The sequence below is a fragment of the Vicugna pacos genome, chromosome 24 (genome assembly GCF_048564905.1).
Source record: "Vicugna pacos chromosome 24, VicPac4, whole genome shotgun sequence".
NCBI classification, from domain to species: domain Eukaryota; kingdom Metazoa; phylum Chordata; class Mammalia; order Artiodactyla; family Camelidae; genus Vicugna; species Vicugna pacos.
The window spans coordinates 16,494,608-16,509,795 of NC_133010.1; the positions used below are offsets into that span (position 1 = coordinate 16,494,608).

At 42.7% G+C, this 15,188-nt stretch overlaps 1 protein-coding gene across 1 annotated transcript in view; it reads left to right on the plus strand.

The window, feature by feature from the left end:
• Positions 1-1,815: 1,815 nt before the first annotated feature.
• Positions 1,816-15,188, plus strand: part of CHST9 (carbohydrate sulfotransferase 9) — a 187,364-nt gene continuing 173,991 nt past the window's right edge. The window contains exon 1 of the mRNA XM_031690310.2: positions 1,816-2,066. The gene's annotated coding sequence lies outside the window, so the exon portion shown is untranslated. The remainder of the gene's footprint in view (positions 2,067-15,188) is intronic.

Here is a 15,188-nt window from a genome sequence, read left to right on the forward strand (position 1 = left end):
AAGAAGGTGCTATTTGGGCTTAACTATAGGGCTCTCATGCCAGGCCGTAACCATATAACCAAATGCCATGAGCAGATGCATCTTATACGGATGTTAGGTGTGGTTTTTAGGTGATTCTTTGATCCTTTATTCATCAATGTTGGAAAGTCACAAAGTTCAATTTCCTCAGTCATTAAAATATTTTTTAATGGCTTCAGGTAGAGATTTAGGAATGGAACAGTTCACAGTTTGAAGGCTTTCATTTGCTATAATAGGTGAATGAAATAGATGCGGGAAAATCCCACAATGGATGGGCAATGCCTAGCGCCGTTTCCATCAGAATTGACCTGACCGTGCCCAGTTTCCCCCATGAGCTCTAAAAACTTTCAGAATTTAGAAACAAGACAGTTATAATGATATTCTTGCTTGATTCCTCTATTTTACAAATCAGAAGGCATAGGCTACAAAAGTTGTATGTCTTGAAGCAGCAATGGAGTGGAGTCCAGGTCCCCTGAGCCCGGCTGGGAGTTCTTCACTGCTCTGGTGAAACAGTCACAGCTCCAAGAGTTCCTAGAACACAGAATGATACCCATGGGACCAAACCCAAAATGACTAAGTTAAAATGGTTAATTCATTCAAGAAGCAGTCATCAATTTCCAGTTAAATACAGCTCAGGGACACTCCCTTGTTTCTTTAAAAGTCCAAATGCAGAAAAAGAGTTTCATTCTCCTGGTGAATAAGGACTTCAATGCAGGGAAGACAGACAGTATCTGAGTTAAGTGTTAATTAACAAACCAGCAGACATACAAATTAAAGTTCTTTTAACAAAATAAACCAGGTTGTGTTTAAAAGAAATCAGAGTCAGGCAAGCAAGTCTTATAATAGTATTTCTTCTCTGAATCCAAGTTCACTACCACTAGATGTATTATTTCTAACCTACTAGTAAGAATAAGACCTACTGAAAATGTAGAATGTTAATAACGTCTCCGTTGGAAAAAAAATTCTAATGTAGCAATGAGGTAGGTTTAACCACTTCCTACTTTCTTAAAAAATTAGTTTTTCTTTGTTCATTCCTACAGACTACCTGAATGCAAGGTAAGCAATCAAGGGTTATGTTAATTTTATTTGCCCTAGTTTGGTCAAATTGTTGCTAGCATAATATTTGGAACTAATTTTTAAATCTCAATAAAGTTTCCTTTAATGATAAAAAAAATCTATCGTAATCTTGGTCTGCTGAATTCGGCTTGAACGATTTTGAAATGCCTGGCCTGAGGGACCTACAAGGTCTTGGATACTGTACAGGGTCACTTTGCTCGGTCTTCGGAAGCCCCTGCCTTACATAAACCTGTTACCGAACTTGCCTATGGCAGATACATCCTTAACTGAAACCTTTACTGACCTATAGATCTACCTATATAATTATATATGTGTATAATAGACTGATCAATCTGTAATGCAAAAGAAATTCTAAGACTTTGCCGTCAACGCTTGCCACAGCCTACTAACCTATAGATTTGCCCTTCAGGTGTTTCTAGAACACTTGGGAAGGAATCTGAGACAGGGCAGAGGTGAGGAACAGGAGGTAACTTAGGAAACGTCGGAGATCATCACTCTCTGGACCAGGACTGGGTGGCGCGAGAGCCCTAGGGCTGGGAGGGAGGGCGAGTGGCCAGCAGACAGAAGGTCAGAAAGTCAGAGGCAGAGAGCGCGACAGAGGGGAGATGGGAGGGGGCGCGCGGGGGGCGGGGCGGGGGGCGGAGCCGCGGGCGGGCGCGGGGGCGGGGGCGCCGGGGCGCGGCGGCGGCGGCGGCGGCGGCGGCGGCGGCGGGAGCGGGAGCCCGAGCGGCCGGGAGCCCAATCGGCGCCGCAGCCCCAGCCGGGCCGACGCGCGAGGGCGAGCGTCCGGCTCCGCGCCGCCCCCGCTCCCGCGCCCGGCGCTCCTGCGCACCCCGCGGCCTGCGGCGGGGCGGAGTCCCCGAGAGTTTGCCCCGCAGCTCGGGGAACTTTCCCGCCGAAGCTCCGCGCCTGCAAAAGCGGTGCCTGCCGGCGCCTGCCGCCCTCTGCTCCCCGCGCCGCTCCGCTCCGAGGTAAACGCCCTGGGTCCGTGTGTCGGAGGTTGGGGGGCAGGGTGTCCGGGGTTGGAGAGGCCGAGATTTTGGGGTGCTGCTTGCACCCTGGGTAGGAAAGGGGTTCTGGGTGGGCGGGGCCGTGCATCCTCACCTTTCCTGGTACTTCACCCCTGGTGACTGAGGGGGACATCGTTTTCATTCCACCCCTAATCTAACCCCACCTCCCCTCCATATTCGAACCCACTCCTGTTCACTTTATTGACTGCGCTGAAGGGGGGAGGGGAGGGGGTCCGGGCGATGGAGGGGGTACGAGAAGGGCAGGGGAGGAGGACGGGGCCTGAACTTGTGAGCCACCTGCGCTGGACTGGACTGCTGCGCCCCCGCGGTGGACTCCCAAGCCGGGACTCTGGTGCCAGCCCTGTCGACTGAAATAAAATCACACAGCGTGAGAGTTGTGGGTTAAGTTTTATTTGGGGCAAAATGAGTACTATAACCCGGTAGACAGCATCCCAGAAAGCTCTGAGAAACTGTCCCAAAGAGGCAGGGGGAAACAGTATCATATATGATTTATGGGGGGGGGGCGTGCAGTTAGGGACATGTTTGGTAGAGGCTTGCTGCTCGTCGTGAAGAGCAGATTTCTCCCTTAATGATTTTAGTGCTTTTTAGATATGAAGAGATGCAAGAATTGGGGTCTTAAAATCTTCTGAAAATATCTTAACTATCTGGAGGGCTGTTTAGCCAGTTTTCTGTGAGCACAGAGCGCCTCATTCCTGGTCTTCATCCTGAGCTCCTTTCTTCAGGACGTGTTGGAGGTCAGAGGCTGCGGTGGCTCTCGATTTAATTCAAACAGGTAGATGGCAAGTGCCAGTGTGATCGAGTCCTTGTAGAGGCAGATGGCAAGTGCCAGTTTTTAGTTAGCAGCCCCTAGTCGGGGCAAGCCGAGGTTGGAAAACGGACACCAGAAGGAACAGTCTTGAGTTTCTCATGCCAGTTTATCCGGTCCTCCAAGCGTGTTTGTCAGGAAGATGAGCATCTTTGCTGTGGTGCCCCTTTTTGCATGAGTCCCAAACTCCGAGACCTTGCAAAGGCTCTTGCTAAGGCTGCGGGCAGTGTGGGAGGGGAGTGAGGAGTCTGGAAGCCCGGGCTCAGTGGGAGTCCCGGCAGTGGGGTTGGGGCTGCTGGGCAGGTGGCTGGAGCGGGGTTGGGGCAAGTAGGCACTGCGTGGTTACTTTGTCGCCGCTGCTGTTGCTTTCACACTGTTCCCGCTCCCTCTTCTGCCCTGTTTGCACATCCTGCCTCTCAGCATGTTTCTGTTAGAAGGCTGAAAGGTGTATGTTTGATGGCTGTCAGGAGTTATTTCCAACTAAGTTCACAGGAGTGAAGCTAGAGCAGCGGTTGGCCCTTCCCCTCTCGCTGCAGGTCCCCCCCCCCAGCTCCCTCCCACCAGCAAACCTGTCCTTGAATAGATCCCAGGGTTTTCAAAGAGACAGGAAGTAAATAATACAGAGTGGGCGTCTGTGTAACTTCTTCCCCATTAAGTTACCAGGACCAAATCAAAACACTGTGGATGTTTAACAAGACCCTCCTTTAGCAGTTTTTGTAGTAGTTAAGACTGTTATTTACCAGTCTTTCTTTTTCTTCGATTTAAACCCAGACATTGCCTTAAACTCTCTATATACAATTTGATCTGTATTTGTCACTATTCCATTGGGTTTAAAGGACATGGGCTCCCTTTAGACTGACACACACACACACACACACACACACACCCCAAAATACAGTGTGACAATAGTTAATATTTACCTGCCTTACTAGTTGGTGGCCTGGCACCTGCTAGTTCCCGTACATAATCATGACACCGTATGCCTGTCTACCAAATTGAGAATAAGGAGAATGTTACTGTTTTTCATGAGCAAGGTACCCTGGTCAACCAGACTTTATTATTGCTCAGATGGTTTTTAAGGGCTTCAGTTAGTGTGAATCAGATATACGGGACAAAATGACAGTTCTACCCCATGCATTCAAAAGGGATGTGATAGCCGGGCACTTGTAGTTGACTCATTATTTGAGGAAAAATTAAAACCCTCTCGTCACACAGAGATCATTTTGATGAAATGTAGTCAGAAAGAAATAGCACGCGCTGAATGCCTTGAGAAAACGGGACGCCTTTTCCTCTGGCCTCATTTGTTTTTTTATCTCCTCTATTACAGTAGCATCCTCCGGAAAATGAACCTTGCAGATAGTTGTTGGTATGTACTGACTAAGACACCATATTTTTTAATACAGAGGCTTGGTAACAGTCCAAAAACATAAATGTTTTAAATCATTACCAACCATCTGTTCTCTCCCACTCACTTAAAGTGCAATGTTTTATTTTCACAGGTGTCAAAACATACATCCTCGTTTTGTGCATCTCCATGAATATCCCCAAAGCGGGTAGTGGTGTCTGATCTTGACCCAAGTTCAGCAACTGTTGTGTTTGGCTTTTTACACTGTAGGCTCCTCTCCTTTCATTTCCAATGAAAGGAGATATCAAAAAAGTTTTCAAGCCTTTGGCCAAGGCTGGTGTATACTCCGGTGAAATCTGATTGCTTTTTTCCCCCACCTTTTTATCACCAGAGAGAAGCTGAGAATTAGTGCAGCTGCAGGCTCCTCCTGATGGCATTCTTTCCCGTTCTTCCTGGTCACAAGGGTAGCATTTGCTGCTCTGAAGCAGTGCATTAAACAGCCCCGAAAACGAGTGTGGTCTCTAGAAGAATGCAACTTCCTCCCGGGAGGAATTTACAAAATGGGAGGCCAGCTTAATATTTGAAACCCCAAATTCAGTAGACCTTAGACCTACGCATTGCTTCGCACACAAATACTGGGTGTGCTGCTGTGGGGTGTTACAGAGGATGTGAATAAAACGTCCATCTCCATAGTACTCTTGATACCTGTGTTTTGGAACCTGGATGAGTTTGTGTATAATTAGGAGAAAACCCACTCCCATCATTTTGTTCATGTCATCATTAAAGCAAGATTTGAGGTTTTGAGTCCCGCCTCCCATTCCCATCTAGAAATGCTTTCCCTTTTAGGGACGTTTGCTAGAGCTGGAACTTCAATGTCAGGATATTTTTATCACTCAAAGTTAAGTTGCATAATAAAAACAGTGTTCGGTTAGTGTGGCCAGAACGTTAGGAAGTTCTTTTTACTCAAATCAGGGTGTAATGTCCCAAAGCATTTTCATGTATTTAAGGAGAAAGCAGTCGGCCGTCTTGCTCACACTGTGCGAATAATTGATTGTACTTGAAGAATATCGAGAACCAAAGGCAGATGGGGCTTCTGCCTTCTTACCTGCTCCACCGCTCTCTTCTCTCCTTGCCCTGAACTCAGAAGTCTCCCTGCTTACTGCCAGGATAGCAGTGAAAGGAAGGAACCCAAGCTATAGATCACTGTGAAAGTAAAGTTGCATTTAAAAATGTCTAATTTAAACCTTTGGAAAAACATAAGGATGTGTTAGACATCTTATTTTTCTGTGTGCTAAAAATGAATTATTGAGGGGAGACCATTTCATTGTGTGGAATAAGCACTCTGAATTATTCATGTTAATGAGAGGAAGAGAGGCAAAGATAATCCAAAATCATGGTTATTTAAAAAGTCATTTGTGTTTGTCTTGGAGTGTATTACATGTTTGAGCTGAAAAAGATTCTCATTGCTGTTGCGGGCATGTTGCCTTTCTAATTATTTTGTTTTGTTTAGGTTAGGTTTTAAATGCGCTTACATGTCACAAACAGCAAAACCGATTTATGGGGAGATGGGGCTTGTGGGCAGCCTGCCCAGAAACGAGCTGGGTGACAGAAATGAGCAAACCTGTGTGACAACTTTGCAGTAAATTATATATTACTCATGGAGAGATGGTCGAGACTTGATTGTATGCTTCCTTAATGAATTTGTGTTAAGGATTAGCTGTGTTCTTGGGGGAAAAAAATTCTTCAGTCAAAACTGGAGAAATTCAGTCCCACTTTATCTGTCACGGAGGTGATTAATGTGTTTTTAGTAGATGATAGTGGGGTGCTCCTGAAAACCAAATATGAATATTCTATTATTTAAATCTTACAAAACTGATTTTTTTTAAGTGTTAGGTTCTCTTAAAGCACACCTGTGTGGATGAGCTAAGGTGTTGTTCCCGAGCCTTATGTATATGTGTGTGTCCCAGAAGCAGAAACAGCCAGCCTCCATCAGAATAAGGGGTTTGGTCCGTTTGATTGTTGCACCTGTGCCCCAAATCAAACTTTTATCAAAAAGCAGCTCTCAAGTATCTATCATTACTGGGGACCTGGTTAGATAAAATAGTTGAAGTTCAGCAAGGCTGCCAATTTAACAGGTTTCTATTGTGTTCTTCAGAAGCTCCAGGGCAGAATTGGTTGTGGATGAACTAGTTACTCGGACCTGAAGTCGATTCACACCAAAGCGCTTGCTCTTAAAAACACCTTTTCTGTGGTCGCTGTTCAGTTGTATATAGATTTTGTCGAATTGTTATTTCTGTGGACTGTTAGAATTTAGAAAACCCCTACAAAGAAGTTTAGAGCTGCCAAAAATGTGTGATTGGAAAAGCAGATAGATAAGATCATTTTTATTTCAAGAATTCAAAGAAAACATAAAACTGTGACTTTTACAGCAGTGAGCGGAATGGGACTAGAAAAGTTGGTGTCCCCTTCAGATTGGTGACTGTTCCCATAATAAATGTGCTTGCTCCATAATGTGTAGAGTTACTTCTTTCTTGAGGGAACATTTTTGTTTTTTATAAGGCATGGCATTTTTTAAAGCCTTGACTAGACCGAGTACTTTAAAAATATATATATTGTGGTGGGAAATCTAACTGAGACCCACAGGATATATTTTATATACATTTATTAAGGGAATCAGGTTCTTCTGATCAGTGCCCTCAGTCTTAGAATCAAAATTATGCATTTTGTTATGGAGCTGGAAAGGACCTGAAAGGTACTTTATTTCAGTGCTCTTACTTTATAGTTAAGGAAATGGGGACCCACAGTGGTCCCCCTGAGTTGCTAAAGGTGACACTGGTGGTTAGTGGCAGAGCAGAAACTAGAAACCTGATCTCTGGACTTCTCATCCAGCTCCTTTAAGTTGGGTGGCTGGATGGGGGAGTTAACTCACTGGCCATCATGATGTCAGCTGTACAGGACAGTCATGACGTGACATGGTAGAGAGAAACGTGCAGAAGGCATGTGATTGTCCTGTCTTCGGTCATTCACTGTGGACCAAACTGTCATCCTCAACCCTCTTACACTCTGTCCCCTTTTTTAAGAACAAATATTTTGTGTCACCCCCTTAGTATCTTGAAATGTGATTTATCGACAATCTAATCACTGCATATATTGATCCTGAAAAGGGGCAATAAAATAAAAGCCATTTGTAGTAAAACGTGCATTTCACTGTACTAATGTTTGGGGGGGGTGTGACTTCACTGGAACATGCAACAAAGAAGTCAGAAGCTTGCTTGTGTGTGTAATGAATAAACTGGGATTTAAGACAGATTAAAAACATCAGAATATGTTCTATCCAAGAAGTATAGGAAAATGAAAGGAGAATGGACTAAAAGTTGTATCAGGATAATTACAAGCAGGCATTTGTATATGGTGACAGAAGGAAGGGCGTGATGGTTATCGTGGAGAAAACATGCCGAGTCGAGTTACAGACTCTCGGGGCGGAGAAAATGTGAAAGTATGATATTTTGCAAACGAGAGAGTAAATACTATTAATATATTTCCACCCAAACCCCAAACTGCTTTATGCAGCATTTTCCTGTTGTTGCTAATGTGAACCCTACTTGCAGGGCCCCTGCGAGCTACACACTGTTATCATCAGTAATAACAAATGAAATATTTCCGCAGTGGAAATTATTGATTCAGTGCCGACGCTGCCTTTTCTTCAGCTTATTTTCTATTCATCTTGTAGTCTATGAATTCCAGATTTAGGAGGAAGACTATACAAACGATTGAATCATTCACCACAGCAACCTTGTTGCAAACCACTGGGCTTTGGGGGGAAATTCTTATGAAGTTCTTCATTAGGATTCTGTACCGGATTCTACAGGTGGATGTTCATTATGGGTTTAGTTCAGGGGAACACTGCATGTTATTTGGGATATTTGGGGAAATTCTTCATTAAAAAGCCACGAAAGGCCAACAGAATTCCCTTCCCTTAGTAATTGTGACAAACCTAAGCCTTCCCAGTCCTTCCCCAGATAGGCTCCAGGGGCAGTCTGGCCCTGACGAGAGCCGCAGGGCTGGAGAAACAGGATTTTTATGATGGCGTGGGGTGTTTTTCATCATACCCAATTCTTGCTTCTTTTAAGCAGGACATCTCACTCGTCCACGGATCTGTCATCCATGGACCAGGATTACAAATTTCACTTCCCATCAAACTCAGGCTCACATTGTGCTCTTTCTCTCTCTCTCGTCGTTATAAAAATTTACTCCTTTTGGTCCTTATTTCTCTCAGGACTCTATCTTTTATGGGTGGCCGTGAGTGTTGACAAACTAATATGCAAGCTGGTTAATATTTTACTTCTCCCAGGCCTTCAACTTGTGTAAATGCCTATCTCCAGAAGGCCTGGAAGGCATTCACACCTGGAGAGAGACACTATGTACATTCACACAAATGCATGTATGTGTAAGTCTGTGCATGTATATGTAAGATGCACATGGCATATACATACACGTACATGTCTACACACAATTGATTTCAGGTACTGAAAAAACAGGAAAGGAGATACTATCTGAGATTATATTTTTAATGCCCTTGAGATATTCTTATGCACACAAAGAACTGCTTGGGTCCAGTGTTGCAAGTTGCACCATAAAACATAGTGAAGTATGTTCATAGCAGAGGCCCAAGTCTGTTACCAATGCAAATAAGCTGTTGTATTAGAATTTTTTTGTGTTGCTTGGAGTAAATGTGTCCGGTGCTGGCAGATAGGGAGTTGGAGGGGGAGAGGTACAAAGACTGTGTTGTCTGTCTCGATGTATTTAGTCTGTGCACTGCTGCCACACTAAAAAAAGACACACCCACATCTCTTCTCTCTGCATAATATTTAGTATTTACAGAGAGATTGGGGGGATTTGAAGATTACTCATATACACAACTTACGAGAGAGTGTAGGATCTAAGAAGCAAAGGGGGAACTGAGAGTGAAACTCAAATTTTCTTCCTTCTAATGGTCTTTCTATTAGACCATAAGACCTACTCTTGAGAATTGAGTTATTATAAAATATCACTTCAGTATGAGCTATATAGCAAGCATCTTGAGTTTATCAAATTTTTAAGGAAGATTTTTTTCTTTAGATTACTTCCCACTGTGGGTCCACCTATGATGTCTTATGTAACATTGTATTTCCTCCTTTTTTCTTATTCTCTTTAAGGAAAGAAGCTTTTTAATGTAAAGTCTTCAACAATCAAGGTGGAAGTCACACTGTGTCTGTGTGTGTTTGTGTGCGTGCAAGTAACCAATGGCTTTGACACAATCACAAGATTCTCTGCGCAGAAAGGCATGTTCTACGCAGTCAGGAGAGGTAGCTTTTCCTATCAAGGGGGTGCAGTGATCGTACAGAACACAGTTTGATCTGTGATTGTCTTGCCCTATATTGTTCATTCTTACTGGAAGCTTCTTGGTCAATTGAACGGCCCAACATTGAACCTCAGGCTGACCCCTTTGTTACAGTTTCTGCTATGAGTGTCGTGGTGCAGTGGGAACGGAGAGGAGGTGAAATTGTGGTGGTTGGGCTGTGGAGGTGATAAGGGAAATAAGGAGCTGCTTTCATTTGAGCAGCACAAAGATCTACACAGGCAGTGAAGTTTTATGGGAATATCTGCTTTTCTTACGATGCTTTTTACTCTTGCATGGAACAGAGGCAAAGATTGGGAAAGGAATGCCCTCCTTCTTCTTTGTACCGTTCACAGTGCCAGACAAGAGAAAACCTCCTTTGTCTGAATAAATAGATATGACACTTCCCAATCACACTGCCTCCTTTTACCATTGGACTTCATTACTCCCCTAAACTGAAATCTGAAACATGAAAACATGTGGTTGGGAAGAGGGAAAACACACCCAGCTGACGCAGTAAAAGGCATTTCAGAAGCCTCTATTGGACATGTGCGGAAGTGGGAAACCCAGTAAGACAACTTTGTCAGTTCAAATGGAGAATGTAGTACTTCTACGCCGTTAGTTTCCGAATCAAGAAGCTCAAAGCTCACTTAGCTTTGTGGTCATTTCTGTTGTCTTTTTTTGTCACCCAAGGGAATCGGAGCGGAGGCCCAAAGTTACAGGTTACGTTAAGCAAATCAGTCTGTGAAGATTTAGATAAAATGATGACGTTTCTTGTATCCTTTGAAAAGGAATTTTGAAATTAAAATGTGGGCATAATTTTTTGAAACATATCTCTCAGTAAATTTGGTTTTCTCACAGCACACTTGAACAGTAGATTAGAATGAGGGTAATGTATTCCCCATCCCCTGCCAAAAAAAAAAAAATCAATGTTCTCAATGTATTACAAAAATCCCTAGGTGTTAGTGACATTATTGGTCTACAAGTAGTAACTATCAACACGCCTGCCTTCTAATATTTGCACTCTATTTTCAATTAGGAATTTTTACCATTGGAGAATGATGTTCTGTTATTGTGACAGGGCTGGGCTTCCACTAGATACACTGGTGTAATCTTATTGGTTATTTGTGGCTGGAGCCCAAGTTGTGCAGATTGTTAAATAATTTAAATATTAATTCTGTACTTACGTGATCACTTTCATGACTTCAATATAGATAGCTAGCTAGCTCTCACATGCTAACCATAGGTATATCTCACTTGCTACAAAGTCTAGCAATATCATATTTTCAGGTTTTTTAGATCAGGGAATTATAACAGCATTTAGAATAGAAATGAATTTGCAAATGATTCAACTCTCAAGTAGCAGAGGCTGTTCATCTAGTACCTTAGAACTTTGGTTCACCTTGAGTTTTCCCATCATACACATGCTAAGTAGTTTAATAAGATTCCTTGAAATTATGGCACGTGTTTTATTTGAAGCATGCTATAAAACATAATTATGGCTTGGAAAGTCTCTCTAAATTCTCCACTTGTAGAGCCAGCTCTGTACTTGGTATTCCTTCTTGTCTATCTTAAATGTCAGATGGAACATATCAAAATCAAACTTGCGATCTTTGCCCATCTCACCTCAACCTCTAGGATTCCCCAGCTCTCAATCTGGATTTTTATCCTTGATGGTCCCCCTCCATCCACTCCATCCACCCAGTATCAAAGCCTTCGCCCAGTCATCGATTGTTACCTCCAGAGGATGTTACACACCTGCCTTAGGTCTCAACTTTCAACATCCATTGTGTAGAGAACTCCAGGGCCTTCATAGCTGGTCTCCTGGCATCCGCCATTGCCACCCACCCTGAATCCATCCTCCAATAAGGTGCCAGAGGAGCCTTTTTTAAATGCAAATACAATAACTATTACCCCTTCAACTATTCACACCGCTTAAATGGGTTACCATTGCTTTAAGGTAAACACCCAAACTGTGCACTTGATTTTTTGAAACCCAGCAAGGTCAGGCTCCTCCAGTCTCATCTCTTTTGGTACCCACCCCGACCCTTCCCTCTGCTTCAGCTGCCTGGCTTCCTGCTGGGTGCTCTGACTCTCCATGCTCTCTCCCATCCTCACACCTGTAAACACACGCGCCCAAACCTTGCGTAGTTAACTGTCAGTTAAACCTCAAACACCAACCCAAATGTCACCTCCTCTAAAGGTCCATGTCTTCCCCCAAGACTGAGCCAATTCCTCTTGCAATATACATCTACACACATATGTATTTATATGCCTACTTGTATCCATACTCATGTGTCCATATCCATCAAAATGGTTGCAAATTCAAATTTATTTGTGTAAATATTTCTTTAATCATTAAGGAAGAGACCTGTCTAGTTTTCTCAGTCCTTATACTCCTGGAAAAGACTGCAGTGCCCACCGAGAGTGAGATTGTAATAAGTATTTGTTGGGTAAATGTTGACCGGGCATCCTCTCTCTAACCCCACGTGTGCACACGCATGCACAGCTACACACAGACTCACGCTCCCGTCCACCCTCACATTCTGACATAAACAAATAAATAACTTGCAAGCTATGAGGCCCCACTTTTTACTTTCTTTGTGATCTCTCCAACTGTCATACTCCTCTTTTTCCTCCCTATCAGTTTCTCCTTATCAGTGATTCATTCAGAGATGACTTGAGTAGTGCTGTGTTTGCTTAAAAAATGAAGCTGGTCTATTGACTTTTTTACCAAAGGGGGAAAAAAAAAGGCCCGGACATTTCTTTACATTATTTCCTCTGACAGGTAAAATCCCTTGATAATTTCAGGAAGTCTAAAAGGCTTTACTTTATGGGGATTTATGCTGTGCTGTCTGCATATTTTGGCGATAGTCAGTGATCTAAGATTGTGCCATGTTGGAGAAAAGAAAAAACTCTTTGGAGATTCCCTCTCCATAGGATTTCCATATGGAGATAAAAGAAATGAAGGAGAGCAAAAAATAAGCATAAATAGATGAAACTGAAAAAGTGACGTAAAAATCTGTGTTATAAATTAGTCTGCATTTTAAAGAATACACTGTGGCTAAAATAGTTAAGGAAGAGACCTTTCCACACTGACTGGCACTGACTATGTTCTAGGCACTGTTCTAATTATTTGTGCATGAATTCAAATTGCTGCACTAAAATTGAGTTGAGTTAACCCGTTTTATTTAAAGCCTTCTTGCTTGAACTAGTTTAGGAGTGAACCTGCTAAGCTAGGGACACTTTGTGTCAGAACTCAAGGGATTGCTCAGAAGCTGGTGGGGGCACATCAGAAGGACAGAAGAGCCAGATTTAAGGGACACTTACTGGCCCAATCTGGGATCATTTAAACATAAGAAGTACTAATGTGTGTTATGGGATAGAGCACATTGAGTGTGGAAGGAATCCACGAGCACGTAGTGTATGTATAGTGTGCAGATGGGGCTGAGTACAAGGAAAAGCTCTGTTTCACTGAAGAGTACAGGTCAATGATGAAAAGAAAGGCTAGAATTATAAAGTCACCTTTTTGCTATTCCTGTCATGAGAACAATCAAAGGCTGACCCACCACTGGGTGAATGGTTGCTGGAGACAGGACATTCACACCAGCTCGAAATGTCAACTCGCAGATGCTCATTAATGACAAAGAGAGGGGAGGACCTTTACAGGAAGATTATCTGGCAGCCACCAGCTTAACCAGACTTGTTCCTCCTGCCGTTTAAGTGTACGATGTAATATTTTGATAACATTTAGAGCTGCTTTAATATGTACCTTCCACTCAAGCCGAACGAGTGAAGTGATATTTCTTGGCATATGATTAAGAAAAGAACTTCTAGATCTTCCTGTATCTTAAGATACAATAAACCAAAGGTAAAAATGTTAGCAGAGCTCTTTCCCCTTACAGTTCATATGATAGTTCATAACTTGTTGTAAATTATAACTAAGCAGAAGAGGTTTGAGTTTCTGAAAAATCTGAAAGAACCAGTTTCCTGGTACTGCCAGTTTATATTGTCTTGAGGCTAAATTTCTCTGTGATAGGAAATTAAACTTCATCTTCAGCTTTATGAATTTTTATTTCACATTTTTTAAAAAAGTTCTAAGACCATGAACAATGTGAGTTAAAAGTTGTTTGAATTTATAGCAGTAGAAACAGTGAACTTCCGTATAGAATTCGGCTTTGAAAGCGAACAGCTATGTGAACAATTTGTGTAGGTAATTATTAGCTGGAAGCTGTTTGTACTCTAAGTTTATTGAATATACACATATGATAATAAGACTTTGTACAAATAGAACCTTTTGAGAATAAATCCGTGTTGAAAGATTGTGCCTTGGGGAATGATTGTAGATATTATAAATATATTGAATTCCCTGCACATAGAATGCAGAACTCTCGACCAAGGATGTGACTATTTTTCATTCATGGTGCTTAATAGGTCATTTTACCTGAAGTCTCAGAAAAGAGCAGAACAACAAACGATGGAAAATGGTGTTGTTCTGTTTGTGCACATATTCCAAACACTGCCATCATGGAAGAAATAGCAAAGTGGAACTCTATAACCTGTCACCAGTAGTGAGCTAAATAAACTATGCTGAAAATCACAGTTACCAGGAATAAACACCTAATCATTACCAGGGAAGTCTTCCTGCCTCTGCATATTGGAATCCCCAATTAACTGGGTGTTTGCTTTTGTGGCATCTACTCACCTGCTTAGAAAAAGCACTTTAGCTGTAAAATAAAATATAGCAGAGCTGCCTTCTCTTTATGAACCCTGTACGTTTATAACACATCATGGAACTGTACATCCCACCCCCATCAATTTTACTGCATGTTAGCAAAATTAAAATAAAGGATGCTTCCAATTCCCTTTCCTCATGGTTTTGGTTACATTTTTATTATTATGCCGTATTTCAGAGTTTCATATTTGAATGAAATCAGTGCTCAGAAGCAGTCCTTTCATGGCTGTTTCCTTCTTTGAGTTATTCTGAGTTATTTTGTGGCTATCTGGATTTCATTATCAAGTTTATTCTAGCGGGAGGCTCCTGTGCACTATACTTCCTGAATTTTTGCTTGCCAGATCCTTATTCCCCACCCCCTTCCTCCTTGCCAGGTACCTATATCTCTAGTCCATAAGCCATTTTCTGATTTGCTTTTCATTTTTCAAGGGGGCCAGCCATGTGGAATGGCAGGAGCTGGTGTGGTGGGCAGCCTACAGCTCCAGTGTGGGTCTGGTCTCGAATACCCTCTCTCACCACGCTGGTTCCATTTGCCCTCAAGTTGAACCAGTCAGACCCCTAAATCTGTCTTGTTTGTTTGCAGTCATGGCTTTCCTTCCATTGTCCCCCATGGTACCCTTACCTCCTTTAGGTAAATACCAAGGAGCATGATTTCTGGATCGTATGTACGGGTACATTAGTTTTGTAAGACTTGCCAAGCTGCCTTCTGAAGTGAGTACCATTTTGCGTTCCTGCCAGCAGTGAGAACACTTGTTGCCCCATGTCCTTGTCAGCATTTGGTGTTGTCGGTGTCCTGCACT